This window comes from Oncorhynchus masou, unplaced genomic scaffold, assembly GCF_036934945.1.
Source record: "Oncorhynchus masou masou isolate Uvic2021 unplaced genomic scaffold, UVic_Omas_1.1 unplaced_scaffold_3374, whole genome shotgun sequence".
Classification (NCBI taxonomy): Eukaryota; Metazoa; Chordata; class Actinopteri; order Salmoniformes; family Salmonidae; genus Oncorhynchus; species Oncorhynchus masou.
The window spans coordinates 31315-39824 of record NW_027009787.1 but is presented as its reverse complement, the minus strand read 5'-3'; the positions used below and the strand labels follow the sequence as shown (position 1 = coordinate 39824).

General features: G+C 44.6%; 1 pseudogene; it reads left to right on the top strand.

The window, feature by feature from the left end:
- Positions 1-4164: 4164 nt before the first annotated feature.
- On the top strand, positions 4165-8077 carry LOC135534418 (major histocompatibility complex class I-related gene protein-like; annotated as a pseudogene).
- The last annotated feature ends 433 nt before the right edge of the window (positions 8078-8510 follow it).

Genomic DNA, 8510 nt, shown 5'->3' with positions numbered 1-8510 from the left:
GAATAAGGGCTGTCCAGCATGTCTCCTGTCCTGAGGTGGTGAGAATAAGGGCTGTCCAGCATGTCTCCTGTCCTGAGGTGGTGAGAATAAAGGGCTGTCCAGCATGTCTCCTGTCCTGAGGTGGTGAGAATAAGGGCTGTCAGCATGTCTCCTGTCCTGAGGTGGTAAGAATAAGGGCTGTCAGCATGTCTCCTGTCCTGAGGTGGTGAGAATAAGGGCTGTCCAGCATGTCTCCTGTCCTGAGGTGGTGAATAAGGCTGTCCAGCATGTCTCCTGTCCTGAGGTGGTGAGAATAAGGGCTGTCCAGCATGTCTCCTGTCCTGAGGTGGTGAGAATAAGGGCTGTCCAGCATGTCTCCTATCCTGAGGTGGTGAGAATAAGGGCTGTCCAGTATGACTCCTATACTGAGCTGGTGAGAAGAGTGGAAGAAAGGAGTGAAGTTGAAGAAGTAATGGTAGTAGGAGAAGAGACACCAGAGAATGTTTCTTGTCAACAGAGGGATCCTGACCTGTTGCATGTAAAGAAGGTGGACATGGTTGTGTATATTGCATTGATTATCAACTCCACGGTGCAAACAGAGAGGGAATCTGAGAACAGAGGCACCGTTGTGTGCGGCTGAAGGTTTTTGGGACTCATGGACTTTCCACAGAGGCACTACAAGGAATCCTGTCGATGAAGGCCTCCGAGCCGGTGTCGGGATGTGATTTGAATTGTGACTGAAGTGGGATGTTTTTATTTTTATTTTGTATGATGTCTGTGTTTTCCCCTAACTTTCCCACAATGGAACAGTTTTGTTTCCCCACCCCGTACAGTAGGTGTCGGCAATAGAGCAGTAGGTTGTAGTCTGCCATAAAACCTCAAAGAAGAAGATACACTTCTAACGTTTGTTTGCAGACCGCCATAATACCATAGAAGAAGAAGAACGTTTTCTCAGCACCAAATATGGTAGTGAGAGCAAGTCCAGCTGCGGGTCAGAGACCGGAAGGAGGCGCTATGACAAGAAAGGGAAAGAATGGTACCGTTAAGATCAGAGATTCATCTCCTGCCTCTTGATAACATACCTTCAGCTTCCTGAAGTGAGAGAGACAGGTATGAGATTGCCAGAGTATCTGTGGGACAGAATGTGTCCTATGCTGAGGCAGTGAAGTGAGTAGGGTATAGACCAACTGAGTGAGTTGACCTGGGAATTCCCTGAGTAGGGTATTGACCAAGGGTGAGTGAGTTGACTGGGTGATTCCCTGTGAGTAGGGTATAGACAAAGGGGAGTGAGTTGACTGGGTGATTCAGTAGGGTATAGACCAAGGGTGAGTGAGTTTGACACAGATTTTACCTTAGTAGGGTATAGACCAAGGGTGATAGTTGCAATTCTGTGAGTAGGGTTATAACCAAGTGTGAGTGAGCTGACTGGGTGATTCCCTGTGAGTGGGTGCAGCAAGGGTGAGTGAGATCACCACGACTGGGTGATTCCCTGTCAGTAGGGTATAGTCCAAGGGTGAGTGAGTTGACTGGGTGATTCCCTGTGAGTAGGGTATAGACCAAGGGTGAGTGAGTGCAGGGTGATTCCCTGTGAGTAGGGTATAGACCAAGGGTGAGTGAGTTGACTGGGTTTCCCTGTGAGTGGGACAGAATGTGTCCTATGTTGACTGGCAGTGATTCCCTGTGAGTAGAGGATAGACCAATGGTGAGTGAGTTGACTGGGTGATTCCCTGTGAGTAGGGCCTGAAGAGACCAAGGGTGAGTGAGTTTCAGTGGGTGATTCCTTGAGTTTATAGACCAAGGGTTTTGAGTTTTTTTACTTTTTTTCCCTTTAGTAGGGTTAGACCAAGGGTGAGTGAGTTGACTGGGTGATTCCCTGTGAGTAGGGTATAGACCTGGGACTGAGTTGACTGGGTAACTGCCTGTTCAGTAGGCTATAGACCAAGGGTGAGAGTTTGGGTGATTCCTTGTGAGTTGGCCTGAAGAGAAAGAACCTTCCGATGACTTTCAGTAAGGTTGGATTTCTTGAGTTTATAACCATAGCGATCAACTGCACTGTCATGATGGAGTGGAAGTCACAGCAGATAGATGTGGTAGTTGCAGCAGCAGATAAGTATTTGGATGTGAGAGATATCAGGGCAGAGATCTACAGGAAGTTGAGAGAAGGGGTTACATCATCACAGGCCGATGGCCTGGTGTAGGATCGTTTAGGGCCAAAGTGGTGGGATGGGGTGGTGTTTTGGGGACACTGTATAACTGCAGGTTAGATGGTGGTGCAATTCAATATTTTCCTATTTCCCTTTTCCTTGTATTTTTTATTTCTTTTTTGTGACCAAAATGTGCAATCCGCACCAAAACCTGTGAAAGGCAGCAATATGCAACACAGCGTCGAGCCTGCCAGAAAGTTACATGAAAAAGAAGAACGTTGCAGGTAGTGAGAGAGGATGGAACTAGGTGAAACTGGGCTGACATTCTGCACATTTCCTCATCAATAAAACATCTGATCTCAATACATGTTTATGTTCCCCAAACTAGAATGTTACAAACACAGTGCATTAAATGTTATAGACTGCATTAAATGACGCTTTGACAAAGTTTCAGAAAATTGTGTTGTTTAGGAGTGCAAGGTCGAATTGAGCTTGTGCACATGCGCACTTCACGGAGGAGACATTCCCTCACGGAAATATGCAAACACATGCTACAACGTGCCAATAGGATCTCGCTAACTCGTGCTTGGCTTTGCTTCTTCTACTTATTCTGCCCAGTATGCTCCATTTGCTCCCACTGTAAACAACACAGATGAACGATTGGAGGAGGAAAGATGGCGGAAGTGGATGTAGAGTATGATTTAGGCAGTGTGTGGAGTAAATTTGGTGAAGAGGAATGTTCTGAATGGACTACAGTAGTATCGAAAACTGGAGCAAAAAGAAAATTGTCTGTATGACGGCGGCCCTTTGTGGGCAAATGTTGTCATCAAAGTCCGACATTCTCTGGATGATGATGCTTTCAAGACTGGGAACTCTGACAAAAACTACGTTGAATCATGGTGACGTCATTGATCTTCAGGTCGTAGCTCTAGAAAGAGGCCAGATCTACAATTCTGAGTTGGATGACCGTTCAAAACGTATTTTCGCAGTCTTAGCTCATTTATTCCTGACTTCCCAGTTGCCTTGAACTCACTGAAGTCAGATTTTCGCAGTTCCGAGTTAACAGTTGTTTTGACAGCATGGCCAATGTTGAATGTTTATCATTTTAAAATTGGGAAAGAACTTAATCCCAGATTTGGGACCACACATCCACTGTCACTGATTTCTTCCAAACCACTCATGGTTGAATTAGCGATTTCAAACTTGTGTAATGTTTATGTACAATGGCCGATGAGCACCGATACGTTTTATCTTTCATTTCTCATCATTATTTATCTTCATACGACAAGGATTAAAAAGGATTTGCCAGTAGATTGTCGACTTGATTCATGATGATGACTACTAGCTAAGATTTCGAAAGTATGATGTTGACATGATCAGTCCAATCAAAGCTACTGTAGATATAAAGTGATTTGATGTAATTTTATCTGTGGCCAATGACCTTGAGCCTTCTTGGATGGGCACATCTAATGTAACTCTATGGTAGCATCCAAGGGGCTAAAGTTTTCGAGGTCTACCCTTAAGACTTTTCGGTGACGTAGTGTCCCCATGAGTGACAGAACACTGAGCCAATCACGGCGCAATGCTCTGTGATGTACCCTAGTGGTTAGAACATTGGACTAGTAACTGAAAGGTTGCAAGATCGAATCCCTGAGCTGACAAGGTCAAAATCTATCATTCTGCCCCTGAACAAGGCAGTTAACCCACTGTTCCTAGGCCGTCATTGAACATAAGAATTTGTTATATATTTGCTATATATTTATACAGGCAAGCCTATATTTCTATATTTAAAATATATATTTTTTACATTGTTTGCAAACTGATATGTGACACTGATATGGGACATTAATGCCAAAAGAACATGCAAAACAGGCAAGCCTATTGCTCTGCCCCACCTGCCCTGAATGACGGGTCGCCATTGGCAGTTGGCTAAGTGAAAGAGAAAGTCTGACAGACTCAATTCTTGCTATGCAATCGGCTAAGTGAAAGAGAAAGTCTGACAGACTCAATTCTTGCTATGCGAGACTACACTATCAAAATCATGGGCAAACTGTCTGTCTTTTGTTTGTTTTTCATTTTACACCATTGTCAACGCAGGTAAGGGTTTAACTTTGTCGTTTACTCATTTAATGATTTATTATGTCAGACAATGTAAAATGTCCATAACTGTTTACAGGGTTGGGAGCAGTGTGCCGACTATACTGATATAATTTATAATCGATATCTAGGCTAAATGGCGCATTGATGATGCGAATCACACTGCTGCTCTCTATATCTTCTTGGCTGCATTCCAAACACCTGAAAGACACAGCCTATCCCCTGTCCCTCAAATTAAGTGGGCACTTCTGATGACGTATCATGACTTCTGACGGGTATACACTTGCAGGGCAAGGGCAATCATCGCAGGATGAACGAGTGACGAATTTCTGGGCAAGTCCATTTAAAAATCATTCCCTCCTCGGAAATTCATCACGTTCATCCCACGTTGTGTTTTCAGCCACTTGTGGCTTGTGGGTGCTTTACATGCACTACAGTCAATTATGATTTTATGTCTACTTAGATGTACTATATAATTATTAATAATTATTATGCCTAATGTATGATCGCTATCAAATTAATTAGCTAACTAACGTTATTTCTCCAATTTCCAAAAACTGACCGAACAAAAACATCATTACTTTAATGAGATGTGTTTGTGCCGTCATGTGCATTAGTAGCACAATTTCTGACTTATTTACATGTATTTTTACTTACATTTGTATGTTGACTCCATATTGACGTTGAGGTTTTACATTTTTGCTGACTTTTCTTAGCAGATGTACAAACATCGTGAATTGAATTATGGGTTTTATAAAGGCCTCAAAGTGAACACAATTGTACTCGCAAACTCCATTAAAAACGAGGGCTGAGGGGATTATATTGCAAACGTCCCTTGTCTGGCTAATCGCTCGGACCGATGACAAATATGGCTGTGGGGATTCCCCCAAGGGCATAAGGCGAGGGTCAGTGGACAAGGTGTGGGGATTCCCCCAAGGGCATAAGGCGAGGGTCAGTGGACAAGGTGTGGGGATTCCCCCAAGGGCATAAGGCGAGGGTCAGTGGACAAGGTGCGGGGATTCCCCCAAGGGCATAAGGCGAGGGTCAGTGGACAAGGTGCGGGGATTCCCCCAAGGGCATAAGGCGAGGGTCAGTGGACAAGGTGTGGGATTCCCCAAGGGCATAAGGCGAGGGTCAGTGGACAAGGTGTGCCCCCAAGGGCATAAGGCGATCAGTGGACAAGGTGCGGGGATTCCCCCAAGGGCATAAGGCGAGGGTCAGTGGACAAGGTGTGGGGATTCCCCAAGGGCATAAGGCGAGGGTCAGTGGACAAGGTGCGGGGGGCATTCCCCCCCCAAGGGCATAAGGCGAGGGTCAGTGGACAAGGTGCGGGGATTCCCCCAAGGGCATAAGGCGAGGTCAGTGGACAAGGTGCGGGGATTCCCCCAAGGGCATAAGGCGAGGGTCAGTGGACAAGGTGCGGGGATTCCCCCAAGGGCAAGGGCATACAAGGCGGGCATAAGGCGAGGTCAGTGGACAAGGTGTGGGGATTCCCCCAAGGGCATCAGTGTGACAAGGTGCGGGGATTCCCCCAAGGGCATAAGGCGAGGGTCAGTGGACAAGGTGCGGGGATTCCCCAAGGGCATAAGGCGAGGGTCAGTGGACAAGGTGCGGGGATTCCCCCAAGGGCATAAGGCGAGGGTCAGTGGACAAGGTGCGGGGATTCCCCCAAGGGCATAAGGCGAGGGTCAGTGGACAAGGTGCGGGGATTCCCCCAAGGGCATAAGGCGAGGGTCAGTGGACAAGGTGGGGCATAAGGCAGGGTCAGTGGACAAGGGTGTCTTTGATGAGTTTGAAACGCAGCTCTAGTCAGTTGCACAACTGAATGCAGTCAACTGAAATGTGAGAATATGCCCCAGTAGACAGCCAGTGAAAATGCACTCCAACAACAGCTGCGGATCCCAACCTTTGGAATGAACGTTTGAGTTCCTCCCTTCTAAACTCCCCTGTGGTATTGTGCTCCATACGTCATCAACTAGTTTAATTTAAGAAGACCACCAGTGGGGCTTTTATTTTCTTAATGGAAAATTACCATCTCGTTTTTTCTTTCTCAACGAGACGCTAATCTATGTTTCCATTTTATCTTATAAAATGTAAAATGTCCACAATTGTTTTAATTTCATCTTCTCTCCCAGGTTCAGGATCACATTCTCTGTGGGCACTTGCAACCTACATCACCGGAGAGACGCCTTTCCCTGAGTTTACGGTTGTGGTGATGTTGGATGATGTTCAAGTGACTTACTATGACTCCAATAACAAACAGTCTGTCTACAGGGGTCAACATATCACAGACAAAAACAAGGACGATGAAGCTCAGGATGGAGCTTATGTATTTGGAGTAATATACCAGAGCATGAAAGACAGATCATTTGAACTGAAGCACCACTTTAATCTCACGGAAGGTGTTCAAGTTCAGCAAAAATTAACGGGCTGTGAGATGTTGGACAATGGAGAACCAGCCTTGGTCATGTTTAAGGATGCGTTCAATGCCATTTATACAGATCGAACATTATATTACAACATGACACATTTTACGTACGATGCTGGGAGAATACTACTAGGATGGGATGGGATGAGGCAAGCATATGAAAGAACACTTTATGAGAATGTTTACCTTCCTGTTTGTATAAAATCACTGAAGACATTCCTGAAGAGAGAGAAGAACGTTGTGATGCGTAAAGTTCCTCCCAGACTCAGGTTGATAAAGAAAGAGGTTTCTGGAGGGTTCCAGGTGAGCTGCTTGGCGTTTGGTTTCTACCCCCGCCACATCAACCTGACCCTGCTGAGAGACGGCCAGCCAGTGGCAGAACAGGAGCTGACAGGGGGGGAGGTGCTGCCTAGTGGAGATGGGAACTACCAGCTGAGGAAGAGTCTGGAGGTCAGTACTGAGGAGCTAAAGAAGAGACACAACTACACCTGTACTGCCTCTCACCTCAGTCTGGACAACAAGCTGGATGTCAGTTGGGAGTCTGGGGCAGAGAGAGTTCACCTATCCACCCTCTCAGTTCTACTGGTGATGCTGCTGGTTTTTATTCTATTGGGCATTTTCATTTGTGTCAAAAGGAGGTGGAGTAACACTGCCTCCCAGTCTAAACTGGTCAACGTTGATGCAACAGTGTCAGAGGAAATTATCCTGTCTTCAGATTCTGAGATTTAATAAAATGTTGGGACAGAACTTTTCAGAACAATTCAGCTAAATCCACAAAATAGGACGACCCACACTATTATCATTTGTATTATTATTGCAGTATTACAGATGTAGGATCTTAATTTGAGCCAGTACGCGACAGCAGGAAAACAACACTGCAGCAACAGGAAAAATCCTACATGCTTTACATTTCCTGCAACAGCTTCCCCTCAACAAAGGACTGTAAAGGATCAGTTTGGGGAGACTGTTGACAATAACCAACATCTGGGCGTTAGTCCAGATCTGCATTTATATATTTTATAGGCTGGTTTGGCATCCTGAGCATTAACAATTGTAATCTGGTAGTTATTTATGTTATGTAATCTGTCATTTATAATCATGACTATTCATTAATTTCAGAATGTACTCAAAATCTGTGCTGTATCAGCTGATATCCAGTATCTTACCCAGAAGGAGATCATGTGATCATGTGTATGAGGTCTGTTTGTTATTGTAATGTCTTTACAGTGTCTGTGTTGTATTGTATGTAGTGTATGTTACCCCCAGGCTGTACAGTAATACCTTTATTACAGACAATGAAATATAGACCACATTTATTACTGCATTGATTCATGTTAACTACAACATTAATTAATTTAATAAAGCAATGTCAAATACACCATAACTTCTCTCAGGAACTAGTTTATCCCTGTGGAAGGAAGAAATCTGACACTGTATTTCACTCCAGTTTAAGACTGGCTGAGTATTAAACTAAGGTGAATGTAGTTCTGACTACAATTAAACAGTTTTATGATAGAATCCTTTAGTAGAGAATGAATCTGTTGGATTGTGTTCAGGGCCATGAAAGGTCATTTTCTATTTTACAATATGCACACTGCTTTTTTAGTGCTACTTTTCCCCAGTCAAATATTCAGGCCTACATTTCCACTCCAAGGCTGGACCACAACATAAAACATAGCTTTTGAATATAAGGTCTGTTTTAATTAACTGTTATTTTGTATTGGACACCCAATGATACATCAAAAGGCTGCAAATCCAACGTCTCCATTCCACATTTTAAATAAGTATCCTTCCATGTTACCTGCTTCCTAATGAGACCAGCTAGGTTAGAACCTAGGTCTCCTGCACACCACGACACTGTG